At 51.1% G+C, this 14,684-nt stretch overlaps 1 protein-coding gene across 3 annotated transcripts in view; it reads left to right on the top strand.

Moving 5' to 3' along the window:
* Nucleotides 1-13,165, top strand: part of GJC2 (gap junction protein gamma 2) — a 78,828-nt gene extending 65,663 nt beyond the window's left edge. For 2 of the 3 annotated variants that reach the window (XR_012902139.1, XR_012902138.1), the window contains exon 2: nucleotides 11,476-13,165. The gene's annotated coding sequence lies outside the window, so the exon portion shown is untranslated. The remainder of the gene's footprint in view (nucleotides 1-11,475) is intronic. The other variant, XR_012902140.1, reaches the window with a different exon arrangement.
* The last annotated feature ends 1,519 nt before the right edge of the window (nucleotides 13,166-14,684 follow it).

The following is a 14,684-nucleotide window of genomic DNA, read 5'->3' as shown; positions in this document are numbered from 1 at the left end:
ACACTAGAACCGGAAGGGACCTCGAGAGGGCATCGAGTCCAGTCCCCTGCCCTCACGGCAGGACCCAGCACCGTCTAGACTCGGGGTGGGCAAAAACATTTTTGAAGTGGCCCCAGGCCGCCCCAAAAGGGGCGGGGCCTAATCCAGGAAGGGGCTGGGCCAGAATGCTTCTGGGCTTCCCCACCCCCACACCATAATTGGTCTGTGGATGGGGGAGTCCCTTTGCCCCCCTGCCCACTAGGTGCCTGTGCCCCTGGCAGGGAAGAGGCTTCACACACTCCCCTGCCCTCAGGCCCTGACTGACCTCAGGGCAGGGGACGTGCGTGAAGCCGCCTCCTGCCCTACCCCCGCCCTGCAAGGCGCACGCGGCACTTCAAAGTGCCACGTGCTACGTGGGAGGAGACGTCACGGGCTCCCCCTGCCCCCAAGTCCCGATTGGCCTGGGGGCGGGGGAGTTGTGTGAAGCTTCCCTCGCCCTGCTCCCGCCCTGCGGGAGTGTACGGCACTTTGAAGTGCTGCGCGCTCCTTGCAGGGTCGGGGGGAGAGGGGAGGAAACTTCACACGCTCCTCCTGCCCCAGGCCAATCAGGCTTTGGGGGTGGGGGAGGGCGTGACGTCTCCTCCCGCCCTGCGAGCGGCACGTGGCCCTTCGAAGCGCTGTGTGCTGCTCACAGGGTGGGAGAAAGCTTTGCGCTCTCCCCCACCCCCAGGTCTTCATTGGCCTGGGGGTGGGGAAGTGACAGAGCCTCTGCAGGCGGGATCAACGCGCTTGGTGGGCCGGATCTGGCCCGTAAAGATCCTTTTGCCCACCCCGATCTAGACCATCCCTTTCAGGTGTCTGTCTAACCTGCTCTTAAATATCTCCAGAGATGGCGTTTCCACACCCCCCCTAGGCAACTTGTTCCAGTGTTTAACCACCCTGACAGGTAGGAAGTTTTTCCTAATGTCCAACCTAAACCTCCCTTGCTGCAGTTTAAGCCCCTTGCTTCTTGTCCTGTCCTCAGAGGCCAAGGAGAACAATTTTTCTCCCTCCTCCTCATGACACCCTTTTAGATACCTGAAAACGGCTCTCATGGCCCCCCTCAGTCTTCTCTTTTCTAAACTAAACAAGCCCAATTCCTTCAGCCTTCCCTCACAGCTCATGTTCTCTAGACCTTTCATCATTCTTGTTGCTCTTCTCTGGACCCTCTCCAATTTCTCCACATCTTTCTTGAAATGTGGAGCCCAGAACTGGACACAATACTCTAAGGCCTAATCAGTGCAGAGTAGAGCAGAAGAATGACTTTGCATGTCTTGCTCACAACGTTCCTCTTGATGCATCGTAGAAGCACGTTGGCTTTTTTTGCAACAGTGTCTCGCTGTTGACTCATATTTAGCTTGTGGTTCACTATAACCCCAAATCAATGGTCCCCAACCTTTTGGGGCTGCTGGGTGCCCAGGGCCGGGCCATACGCTGCGTGTCCAGTGCCGACGCCACCCATGTGCCACACTCCCAGGGCCGGCGCCGCTCCTGTGCCGCATGCCCAGGGGCGGGGCTGCCCATACGCCGTGCACCCGGGGGTGGGGCTGCCCGTATGCTGTGTGCCCAGGGGGCCATGCGCTGCGTGCCGGGCCGGCCCCGACCACTCAGCGGGCGCACAGAAATGGCCCGGCGGTCGCCATGGTGCCCACAGGCACCGCGTTAGGGACCACTGCCCTAGATCCCTTTCTGCCGTGCTCCTTCCTACACAGTCGTTACCCATTCTGTACATGTGAAACGGATATTTCCTTCCTAAGTGGAGCACTTTGCATTTGTCCTTATTAATCTTCATCCCATTTACTTCAGACCATTTCTCCAGTTTGTCCAGATCATTTTGAATGATGACCCTGTCCTCCAAAGCAGTTGCAAACCCTCTTTCAACTATTCTGTAGTCACCCGGTGTACGTGCCTCAGTTTCCCTGGGCACTGCACTGCTATCTACATGGGGATGGGAATTCTGAGTGTGACTCACTGAGGGAGGATGCTCAGGCCAGCATCTTCACAATGGCCCAGGCTCCTGAGCCAGTGGGTGGGAATGTGACCAGGTGACACCTTTTGCCCAGGAACCAGGACAAAGGCTGCATGTCTGGCTGGCTGGCTACACACAGGCTGCTGGTGTGTGTGAGTGAGTCTCGCTGGTTTGGGGGGCAGAGATGGGGGCCAGGGCCCTGGACTCTGGGCCACCCCTCTCCCCAAGATGGATGATACTGACTGCTTCTGGTTCCTGTGCTGACCAGTCTGTGCTACGCTATATCCCTGTGAATTAATAACCTGCTGGCCAAGAGTCACATCTGGCTGCGGATAGCGGATGTAGAGCCCGGTGACTCCTCACATCTCAGTGACACAAGCCTGAACCATTTTATCCCGAATACAGAACTGGGAAAGGTTGGCTGGCCTGGCATTCAAGCAATCTACTCCCCACTAGGACAAGCAGCCTGCAGCAGCTGCAGTATTGGTTTGGGATTTCTAAAAAGTGGAGTATTTTCACCATAGTAAACTTTGTGAATGGCAACTAACCCTTGAAATTCACCCCGATATATTTGTCTCGGGTTTAGTGACTTACACTGGAGATGGATTTGGCCAACTGGCTTGTATTAAAGAGATACACATAAAGTGACAGAAGTTGGGAAAACCTGGCTTACTTAGCCAGTATGATTCCAACAAACTATACGTTTCATTCTCCCCCCCCCCTCCCCTAAGCACACGCCAATGACCGTGGTCTTTTAAACAAGCAGCACTGTTATTGTGCATCTGATGAAGTGGGTTTTACCCCCGAAAGCTCATGCTCAAATAAATCTGCAAGCAAATGGTCGGGTAGCACTTTATAGACTAACAAAACATGTAGACGGTATCATGAGCTTTCGTGGGCACAGCCCACTTCTTCAGATGACCGGAGTTATGATTAGAGGATAAGAAAAATTGAAATAAATAGGAGAAGGGAAGGGGGGGGGGGAGGAAAGATGTTCTATCACCTACCTCCCCCCCCCATCTCTATGCATAAAGTATCAGGAGAAAGGGTGTTAAACCTGAGTAGATAAAGATCAAAGTCAGTGGATGGATCTGTAACTAAATCTGTTAGTCTTGAAGGGTACGTTTACACAGCAGTGTTATTTCGGAATAACTGACATTATTCTGAAATAACAAAGAGCGTGTCTACACAGCAAGCCATTATTTCATAATAATGTTGATCTGGAGGACTTTTTACTCTGACTCCCGTAACCCTCATTTCATGGGGAGTAAGGCACATCAGAAAAAGAGTGCTCTTCCTTCAACTTCCTGCTGTGTAGACAGCGCCAAAGGCGAATTAAACTATTTTGACTGAAGCTACGCAATTGACATAGCTGAAGTTGCGTAGCTTAATTCGACTTTTGCCCTGTTGTGTACACATGCCCGAAGGTGCCACAGGACTCCTGGTTGTTTCTACCGTTAACTTGAATAGTTAATACTGTCAAGCATTGTAAGGTAAGGCATTTTTGTCTATCAGCCAGGCTTGCTCTGTACATGTTGCAGAGATGAACCAGTGAATTCCGAGACAGGAAAAGAGACTGTCTTGCAAATGGTTTCAGTGGGTTTGTTTTATATGTGGAAGAAAGGGGCTAGCTACCTTTTAAGGCTATGTAATGCCAGGCTTATTGCTTGAAGCATAAAGTATAGGGCCCAAACTCTGCTGATGGCAAAATCTAGCCTAGTGTAGTACACTATTATCAGCTGGAGTACTTGTGGAGTCAGCATAAGTAAGGTGGCAGTATGTGGCCCAGGAAACATCAGTGCTCATATGGCAAAGTAGCTCCCTAGCAAAGTATGATTCCCTCTGGCCTCAGAACTGGCTGAGAGCCAAACGGAAAAAAAAAGTCAACGTTTTTTTAAGCCACCAAGAACGGAGCATCTGAGGCACGTGCTGCAAGATGAAAAACGAGAGCTGATGGCAAACACGGGCATGAAACTGCCCCAGCAGGAAAGAACAGCACGCTTCTGTCATTCCTCGCCAAGTAGGCCGAACGGTCGGAGCGGTGACAGATGACAAGGGTTACTGCTGTTGTAGTTTTTGCACTTGAGTAAATCAAATGCCATCAGCTCACTTGGCTGAAAACCCCAGTCCTCTGCTTCTCATAATTCCTACATTAGTTCTGTAGTGCCGATGGAAAAGAGAAACAGCAGAAAGCTCCGGGGGTTTGTTTCACCACTGCTTTACTCTAGTACAGGTTGAACCTCTCTGGTCTGGCAAACTCCGTGGTCAGGTATAATGTTAGCTGGCTGGGTGTCCGCTTATCATGGGTGTGGCCAAGTTTCCCACAGTCCCATAAAGTTTGTTTACAGCTCCCAGTCCTGGCTCCCAGTGTTCTGTGCTGGTATTTACAGGGCTGGCCTTACCATGAGGCGAACTGAGGCGGCCGCCTCAGGTGCCAGACTGGGGAGGGAGGGGGAACACCACTAGGACCCAGAGTGTAGAAAATTGTGTCTGCTGTTGGTGCATAGGTATTCTCTCTGCAGTGCCATGAGAGGAGTAGAACAGGCAGAATTGAGACCTTTCAATGTTTTGGCCAAAGCGATGGGCATGGGGGCGTCATTTGAGCTCCCCGTCATAGGTGCCAAAATCTTGTGAACTGGCCCTGGTTATTCAGCTCTAATTTACCCTGAATGTCTTCTAAGAGCCCAGCAAGCAGTGGAAGTGTTGGTAATGCTGTTAGACAATATTGCCTCCCGTGGCTTGACTAATTCTCTGGTTCGGCACCAGTCAGGTCTTGAGGGTGCCAGCCTAAAGAGGTTCAACTTGTGTAACTCCATTAAAATCAACTAGAGTAATGCACAGTTGTGTTTATGCGCATAGACAGGAAAGGAAATGTTGCAAGGCAGATTCTCAGTTACAGGCAGTCCCCGGGTTACGTACAAGATAGGGACTGTAGGTTTGTTCTTAAGTTGAATCTGTATGTAAGTCGGAACTGGCGTCAGCCGCTGCTGAAACTGATCAGTTTCAACAGCAGCTGAATCTGGACGCCAGTTCTGACTTACATACGGATTCAACTTAAGAACCCCAGGCGTCCCCAAGTCAGCGGCTGCTGAAACTGATCAGCGGCTGATTCCAGGAAGCCCGGGGCAGAGCAACTCTGCCTCGGGCTTCCTGTAGTCAGCCCCTGGTCAGTTTCAGCAGCGGCTGACTTGGGGACGCCTGGGGCAGAGCAGCTGGGGTGCTGCTGGGTTGCTCCAGTAGTGCGGCTGCTCCTCGGCGATACTGGAGCAACCCAGCAGCACCCCAGCTGCTCTGCCCCAGGCATCCTGATTCAGTCACTGCTGAAACTGACCAGCAGCGGCTGAATCAGGACGCCTGGGGCAGAGCAGCTGGGGTGCTGCCGGGTTGGTACAGTAGCGCCGAGGAGCGGCGCTGCGGGACCAACCCGGCAGCGCCCCAGCTGCTCTACCCCAGGTGTAGGCAAGAAAAGCCTGGTCTGCTGGGAGGGGGAGGGGGGCACTAGCTGCACCCCCCCCCCCAACAGACCAGGGAGACGCGGGTGGCGGGACCATCCGCATCCTCCACGGCTTTGCTCCGTCTCCCTGGTCTGCTGACCAGGGAGACGGGGAGCAAAGCCTTGGAGCATGCCCGCGGCGGGACAGCCCAGGTGCACCCGGGCTGTCCCACTGTGGGCGTGCTCCGCGGCTTTGCTCCGTGTCTCCCTGGTCTGCTGGGGGGGACTCCCCCCCCAGCAGACCAGGGAGACGTGGAGCAGCTTTTCTCGCCCCGGAGGACGGGGACGGCGGGACTGCCAGCGCATCTGGGCGTCCCACCGCTCCAGTCCTCCGGGGCGAGAAAAGCCCCGTTTGTAACTGCGGATCCGACATAAGTCGGATCCGCGTAACTCAGGGACTGCCTGTATACTAATCCAACTTCTGCCAGATTCATCTGGGCACCACGTTTCAAGAAAGATGTGGAGAAATTGGAGAGGGTCCAGAGAAGAGCAACAGGAATGACGAAAGGTCTAGAGAACATGACCTATGAGGGAAGGCTGAAAGAATTGGGTTTGTTTAGTTTAGAAAAGAGAAGATTGAGGGGGGACATGATAGCAGTTTTCAGGTATCTAAAAGGGTGTCATAAGGCGGAGGGAGAAAACTTGTTCATCTTGGCCTCTGAGGATAGAACAAGAAGCAATGGGCTTAAACTGCAGCAAGGGAGGTTTAGGTTGGACATTAGGAAAAAATTCCTAACTGTCAGGGTGGTGAAACACTGGAATAAATTGCCCAGGGAGGTTGTGGAATCCCCATCTCTGGAGATATTTAAGAGTAGGTTAGATAAATGTCTATCAGGGATGGTCTAGACAGTATTTGGTCCTGCCATGAGAGCAGGGGGCTGGACTCGATGACCTTTCGAGGTCCCTTCCAGTCCTAGTATTCTATGATTCATCCCATTGAAATCTCTGGAGGTACCCCAGCAACAAAGAGCTTTTTGGCACTTGTGTCTCAAGGTTAGCCAATCACTTTTTGTTTTAGCCAGCTCACTTTTAGGGCCACATTCTGTTCTCTAAGGCTAGGTCTACATTAGGAGGTAAGTTTAGATTAAGATGCACAACTCCAGCTACATTATTTGCATAGCTTGAGTCGAAGTATCTATGGGAGCATGCTCTCCCTTTGACTTTTCCGTTACTCCTTGTAAGAGCAGGACTACCGGCATTGACAGGAGCACCCTCTCAGTTCAAATTAGCATGTTTTCACTAGACTCGCTAATTTGAACCCTGGAAGATCAACAGCAGCAGCTTTAATCTCGTCTGTAGTGTAGACGTGGCCTAGGAGACTTGTGTAAATCCAGAGTAAGCTAGTTGCCTTGAGTGGGATCACTCGATTAATTATGGCATAACCGAGATCAGAATGTGGCTCTTAGTCCTGTGGTTTGTAAATAAGTTAGTTTAACAAAATCCCCATTCAAATGTAGCTGTAGTTAGTTGTACCAATATTTTAATTGTCTCTGGACAAAAAAAGAAACAAAACGTTTACCCAATTAAATTGGATTTTGCTGGTAAATTTGATGGCCCGTTTTGAAAGATAACGCAGGCACAGTGGAAACATGCCTAATGCTGCTTTTACTGACTGCAGTGCAAACATGGGAACATATGAATCAAAGCCACAAAAACCAAAAAAAATCAAATAGAGGTTCAGAAATCAGTCCACTTCACATGGCACATTTGCTTTCTCTGGCTGAATAGTTGTTGTTTCTGTCATTCACTATAGCCACTAAAAATCTTTTAAAGACTTTTGATACTACTTGGTATCAAAATCATGGGCTATGTCTAGACTGCAAGCCTCTTTCGAAAGAGCCTCTTTCGAAAGAGAGCGTCTAGACTGCACGTTGAACTTTCGAAAAAGCGGCTTGCTTTTTCAAAAGAAAGCATCCAGTGAGTCTGGATGCTCTCTTTCGAAGAAGCCCTATTTACATTGAAGAACGCCTTCTTTCGAAAGAGGAACTTTCGAAAGAAGGCGTTTTTCCTCGTGAAATGAGGTTTACCGCCATCGACAGAAAAGCCGCGTTCTTTCGATTTAATTTCGAAAGAACGCGGCTTGAGTCTGGACGCAGGTGAAGTTTTTTCGAAAAAAGGCTACTTTTTTCGAAAAAACCCCTGAGTCTGGACACAGCCATGCAGTAAACCTTTATGTAGGCACACAGACATAAGACCGTGCCAAAAGAACTTCCCCCCCATGCCAATGTTTACATGCAGCGTTGTTCAGGCACTAGATGTCTCCGTGTAATGCTGTATAGGGTTCCAGATGGGGTGTGGTGTCTGGTAAACAAGGACAATGCTGGAACTCAAGCTGTGAGAAGGGCATTTGCCTATAGTTGTACCTGTGTTCTTTAATAAACCGCTTGCATTTAACACTGATTGTGATTTCAAATATATGACATTCCTCCTTTGCACTGGCTTCTGAAGAGCCAGGTGCAATTGCTGCAGCCTAGGATTTGCTCTGCCATTCTCTAGAACAGAGATAGGTGGAGGCAGTCAGCACCATGCAGGGTTAGGTCCTGTTTGATGGCTGTGGAGAAATGGAAGAGAGGAGGTGTGTTGTGGATAGCAGTAAAGAAATCATAATCAATATACAGCTCAAACTGTAGGAAAATGGGGGCAGGGGAGTTCCTTCCCACCCTATAGCTCGCTGAAATCTTTAGAACCCCCTCTCCTGGCTCTGTGCAAGGCAGGAAATAAAGAGCTAGCTTCATCCTTCAAAAGAAAAGTAGTTGATATTCAGTGTTCCTTGTAAGCCAGGGCTACTCAACTGTGGAAGCCCCGGGGGCCACAATGATGCTCACAACACAAGCCGAGGGCCGCAACTTAAGTGTGGTTGCATATACATGCAAATAGCTTCTTTCACAAGGACAGGAATGAATACAAAGATTAAGGCAAGACTACACAACACACAGTTGCCCAGGGCCCAGCTGGGTGGCGCTCCCGCCGCGGCTAGGGTTGCCAGGTGTCCGGTTTTCTACCGGTCAGTCCGGTATTTGTGCCCTCTGTCCGGCAGAAAAATTCAGAAAATACCGGACATGTGCAATGTTCGGTATTTTGTGAATTTCCGTCTGGGCACCGGAGGGAAGTCTGGCGGGGGCGGGGGAGTGACTGGGGGAGGGGGCGGAGCGTGATTGGCTTTGGGAGCCTTGTGGTCGCGCACAAAATCCGGGTGGAGTGGGGGCCGGGACTCTCAGCCACACCCCCCCCGCCCGGCTTTTGCATGGGACCAGAGGCTCCCAGCGCCAATCGTGGCCCGTCTCCCAGCTGGGAGCCTCTGGTTGCAAGCAGAAGCTGGGTGGGGGGAGTGGCTCCACCCGGCTTCTGCTGGCAAGTAAAGGGAGCGCCTGCTGGGGGCGTGGCTGGAAGGACTCCGGCTGCAGCCAGTGGCTGCACCCCCCGGCTCGCCAGGTCTGCTTCCTGCCCCCCTTCCTCTGTTCCCCCCCCTCCCGTCCAGCCCCACGGCCCCCGATCCCTCTCCAGCTCTGCTTCCTGTCCCCTCTTCCTGCCAGACAGCCCCACGGACCCTGGAACCCCCCCCCCCCGGCCAGCGCTGCTTCCCGCCCCCCTTCCTCCAGGACCCCCCATCCTCCCCTCCAGCCCCACAGCCCCCGATCCCCCCCCAGCTCTGCTTCCCGCCCCCCTTCCGGCCAGCCCTGCCCACCTTCCCCGCCCTCCGTGGCGTGCTCAGCTGGGAGCACTCAGCTGGGCCCTGGTGGGGGAGCAAGCGGCAGGAAGCAGCCGTTTGGGGTCCATGCTCCCCACACGTGGGGAGCGTAGACCCCAAACGGCCACTTGCCACCACTTGCTCCCCTGCCAGGGCCCAGCCGAGCAGCGCGCCATGGAGGGAGGGAAAGGAGTAGGGGGCTCTAATGTACACAGCCAGGGGGCGTGGCCGTGTACGTCAGCGTTCCAAACGCACAGACAATGGGCTGCTATATATATATGATGCAATAGTTACCCAATTTCCACCCATATGACAGCACTTTTAACGAGCAATGACACTCCAGGAATGTAACTACAGGCAGTCCCCGGGTTACGTACAAGATAGGGACTGTAGGTTTGTTCTTAAGTTGAATCTGTATGTAAGTCGGAACTGGCGTCAGCCGCTGCTGAAACTGATCAGTTTCAACCGCGGCTGAATCTGGACGCCAGTTCTGACTTACATACAGATTCAACTTAAGAACCCCAGGCATCCCCAAGTCAGCTGCTGCTGAAACTGATCAGCGGCTGATTCCAGGAAGCCCGGGGCAGAGCAACTCTGCCTCGGGCTTCCTGTAGTCAGCCGCTGGTCAGTTTCAGCAGCAGCTGACTTGGGGACGTCTGGGGCAGAGCAGCTGGGGTGCTGCTGGGTTGCTCCAGTAGCGTGGCTCCTCGGCGCTACTGGAGCAACCCAGCAGCACCCCAGCTGCTCTGCCCCAGGCGTCCTGATTCAGCCGCTGCTGAAACTGACCAGCAGCGGCTGAATCAGGACGCCTGGGGCAGAGCAGCTGGGGTGCTGCCGGGTTGGTCCGGAGCGGCGCTGCGGGACCAACCCGGCAGCCCCCAGCTGCTCTACCCCAGGGGTAGGCAAGAAAAGCCTGGTCTGCTGGGGGGGGGGCACTAGCTGCACTCCCCCCCCCCCCAGCAGACCAGGGAGACGGGGGTGGCGGGACCGCCCAATCCTCCACGGCTTTGCTCCGTCTCCCTGGTCTGCTGACCTGGGAGACGCGGAGCAAAGCCGCAGAGCACGTGGGCTTTGGGACAGTCCAGGCGCGCCGCGGCTGTCGCACTGCTGGCGTGCTCCGAGGCTTTGCTCCCCATCTTCCTGGACTGCTGGTCGGGAGACGGGGAGCAAAGCCGCGGAGCACGCCCGCAGGGGGACAGCTCAAGCGCGCCCGGGTTGACCCGCTGCGGGCGCGCTCCAAGGCTTTGCTCCCCGTCTCCCTGCAGACCAGGGAGACGGGGAGCAGCTTTTCTCGCCCCGGAGGACGGGGGCAGCGGACCGCGGCACATCTGGGCATCCCGCCGCTCCCGTCCTCCGGGGCGAGAAAAGCCCCGTTCGTAACTGCGGATACGACGTAAGTCGGATCCGCGTAACTCGGGGACTGCCTGTACTAAAACATCTCTCAACAGAAGACCATTCTATTGACTGCTTTTCTGTTTTGGCTCCCATCTGTGGGCCACGTGTTGAGCCCCGCGTAAACCCAAACCGCACTATGGGCTGCAAACAAACGGGTTGCGGGCCGCATGTGTTGAGTAGCCCTGTTGTGAACTGTGTGTTTCCAAGCCAGCCAGGAGCGATTCCAGTGTGGCCCAGCTGATGAGCAGAGCACCCACAGCTAGGTTTATTCTTTCTACTGGTGGTGCACATTTGCTCTGGGGCAGGTAAAAATGTATTCAGCACATGGATGAAAAAAATCAGGGGGGATATTGCTCATGATACATTTTGCTACACACCAAAGGGAAGAAAGGGGGGAGGGTACATGCCAGGTCATATTAAACCATTTATGATAAACGGCCAGCATTTATAACACTTGGCCCATAGTTAGCACCTTCCACTCCAGGAGCCCAAAGCACTTTGGCTAGCTCCTCAGCTGGAATTTAGGAGCCTATATCCCTTTCAGGATCTGGACCTTTGTCCTCAGTTAAAGTTCAGATTGTCTTTAGTGAACATCATATTATGGGTGCAGAAATAAGCACAAACGATGCCACTTAGCACATAAACAAGGCTCATATCTGTCCAGTTCACCTGGCTTTCACATGGTACTTTAAATACATCCTCCTGCCTCTCTCCTTCCTCCCTGCCTTTTCTTGCAATTGTAAGCCCTCATTGCCACTGTTAGCATTTCCACTGGCTAGAACCCTGCTAACTCATGCTAATAACTCAGCAGAATGTATCTGTTGGACTGCCCAAGGTCACCTAAAATCACATCCGCTGGCTGTTATTTTTTTCCTTCTCACCATTGTTTTTTTTTTTTTTCTATTTACGCAGCTGCCTAACAAGGATCTGCTTTCATCTGGGAACACCCTGTGCACTAACCAAAATGAAAAGCCGGATAAAGTGGCGTTGGAAGGGAGAGAAAAAGCTACGCTCGTCAAAACTGGGCACCAGGAGGAATTTGGCTCCTGTTGAAGGCCAATCATTTAAAAAGGGCGTCAAATCCATCATTGTTACAAACGTGTTGCAACAGGACAAGGCCTTGTGCCAGAAAGCGGTGGACTCTGGTAATGGTTGAGATACTGCTATGTTATGCTGCTTAATGTGGGCACACAATGACAGCTACTCTGGAGAGAATTGGCCAACAAAAGGGCTATGCGCCAAGTTCAAGATCTGCTCCCTGTCAAGCAGCAGAGGCAGGATGCACTCAGCCCATGCAGGATCAGCTCACTGTATGGCTGTGACTTCAGTCGAGCAGTGGCATTGTGAATTTTTCACCCCTGGGGCTCACAAGTGGTTGCAGCCCTAACGGGCCTACAATGCCAACGGTCCCTACATTTTCCAGCAATGCTCAGCTCCTGTCTGCACCCCCTCCTATGTCAGAGCCAGGCCACATTTCTAAGGGTGGGGAAGGAATGAGGCCAAGGTAAGAGAACCAAGATTGGGGCTGCAGCTGAGACTGGTCTGAGGGGCGGCCGTGGTTAGGGGGTGTAACTGAGAGAGAAGCAGGGCTGGGTGGCACTCCCTCTGTGCCCCCTCCTAACATTCTTTCATACCCTCTTAGGGGGATGCGCTCCACAGTTCAGAGACCTCTGTTTTATCAGCTCCACGAGGTCCCAGCTGACACTGAGCTAAAGCTGCTGTCCTGTAACTGTAAAAGCAGATTTTGTGTTCCCCCCTGTGACCAAGATAGTTTGTATTTAAATCTGACTTAATTTAGCCAACATCACATTCCAGCGGTTGACTGAAACAGAGGAAAGCTGGGAAATTCAGGCGGAAGCTGACACATCCTTCTTACTCATCTTCTCGTGCCTGGCTGCTGAAACCAAATATAGTATAAAACGCCCTGCAGTGGCCAGAGATCCTTGTAGAGGAAGGAGAAGCTCTGAGGCAGGAGAGAGATAGGCACTCGGTTGGGATTCTGGAAACCTGGCCTTCATCACTATTGCGCTGCTGTGTGACCTTGAGTTGGTTCCTTTCCCCTCACTCTGCCGTTCTGCCCTTGTAACCCACGTCTCTCTCTTCTCTTTAAACTGCAAGCTCAAGGGCAGAGACTCTCTCTCAATTATGTGTTCGTATAACACCCATCACAGCTGGGCTCCAACTTCAGCTGTGGGTGTAAGTGCTACTGTATTAGTTCAGGCCTGAGTGGCAATTTATATTTAGCTTACTCCTGTCAGTTCTAATCAATTAATTTTGGGTTTTTGTGTTTGTTTTGAAACTTCTCCCTCTTGTTACAGCAGAAATCACAAGAGATCATGTTTGCTGTCTTGAGCTGTGTGCTGAGCCTTGATATGCAGAACAGAGAATAACCTTCTGTGGCAGAAGGAGGAACACAGAGCACAAGCCTTTAGAGATGACTCGTTAGCATTTTTTAAATCTGAGATGAATTCCAATGTAATGGATTGGTGCTTAAAGCAAGGTTATCACAGCTTTTTGCATATATTTCTCACTAACAGAGTTACCCAGCGTTGCTCGAGTCTGTAACTCAATTAAGATTTTTGAGGGGGGAAATAAAAGGAAAATGTACATGCTTTGCATTTGTATTTTTCAAAAAGTTTTTTTATTACGTTAATTTTTATTTCAGATTTCTTTAAAAGAGGATTATGAAAATGTCTCAATTTTTTTTTTAGTATTTTTTTAAAATTGGAATTCCATCAAGTGTATTTTTCTTCATCCCTATAAACTCTTACAATTTGCTATAAAAGAGCTATAATCAATTTGGTTTCCAATATCATATTCCAGGCTCATCCTATTTTTCTGGCTCATCTTAGTTCAGTCTCTTTCAACATTTGCCTCATTATGTCTATTTTGAGGACTGTACTTGCTTTGGTGATTCTCTTTAGTGTTGGGTTTTGAAAAGCAATCCCATTCCAAGCGCATTCCATTTTCCTGGCAAACCAAACTCTTACATTGCTTTGAGTTATGATCAGAGGAAGCTGCTTATACCAAATTTGGTGGCCCAAGCTCTTACCATTTAAGAGGCGCTCTTGATCAAACAGACAAACTCTCTAAAATATATAGTAGACAGAGTTAGTCTAGTTGTAACAAGCCAGGGAAACGTAATTTTTAGTTTTGACCTCCACATTGACAAGTCGTTTTGACAAGACACATACAGGGGACTTTTTCAGAGCAAAGTAAATAACTCATAACCAAGCCTTATTAAACATTCTGTACCTTACCATCAAATGTCACAGGCTGTGTCTAGACTGGCCAGTTTTTCCGGAAAATCAGTAGCTTTTCCGGAAAAACTTGCCAGCTGTCTACACTGGCTGCTTGAATTTCCGCAAAAGCACTGAATTCCTATTGTAAGAAATCAGTGCTTTTTGCGGAAATACTATGCTGCTCCCATTCGGGTAAAAGTCCCTTTTGTGCAAAACTTTTGCGCAAAAGGGCCAGTGTAGACAGCTGAGATTTGTTTTGTGCAAAAAAGCCCCGATCGCGAAAATGGCAATCGTGGTTTTTTTGTGCAAAAGCACGTCTAGATTGGCCACGGACGCTTTTCCGCAAAAAGTGCTTTTGCGGAAAAGCATCTGTGCCAATCTAGATGCTCTTTTCCGAAAATGCTTTTAACGGAAAACTTTTCCGTTAAGAGCATTTCCGGAAAATCATGCAAGTCTAGACGTAGCTACAGTGTGTTAGCAAATAAGCTGTTGATAATGTTCCACCTCAGTTTTCATTGAGGTCTAGGGGAGTAGTGAAGAGCTCAGAGTGTAGCAGAAAGCTTGGGAAATGCTGGAGAACCAGCAGGGACAGTCTGGCATCTAGGAAGGCAACTGGCAGAGCAGGGAAAAGCAGAATCAAAAGAGAATTAAACAAGGGGGGGTATGTCTAGACTGGCCACAAATTCCGGAAAAGGGATGCATATCAGGTAAGTCAGCATAGGGAAATCCGCGGGGGATTTAAATATCCCCCGCGGATTTAAATAAACATGTCCGCCGCTTTTTTTCCGGCTTGGGGAAAAGCCGGAAAAAAAGCGTCTAGACTGGCGCGATCCTCCGGAATAAAGCCCTTTTCCGGAGGATCTCTTATTCCTACTTTCA

Source organism: Pelodiscus sinensis, chromosome 2, assembly GCF_049634645.1.
Source record: "Pelodiscus sinensis isolate JC-2024 chromosome 2, ASM4963464v1, whole genome shotgun sequence".
Lineage (NCBI taxonomy): Eukaryota > Metazoa > Chordata > Testudines > Trionychidae > Pelodiscus > Pelodiscus sinensis.
Note: the sequence above shows the minus strand (reverse complement) of the source record. Positions and strands in the feature narration are given on the sequence as shown.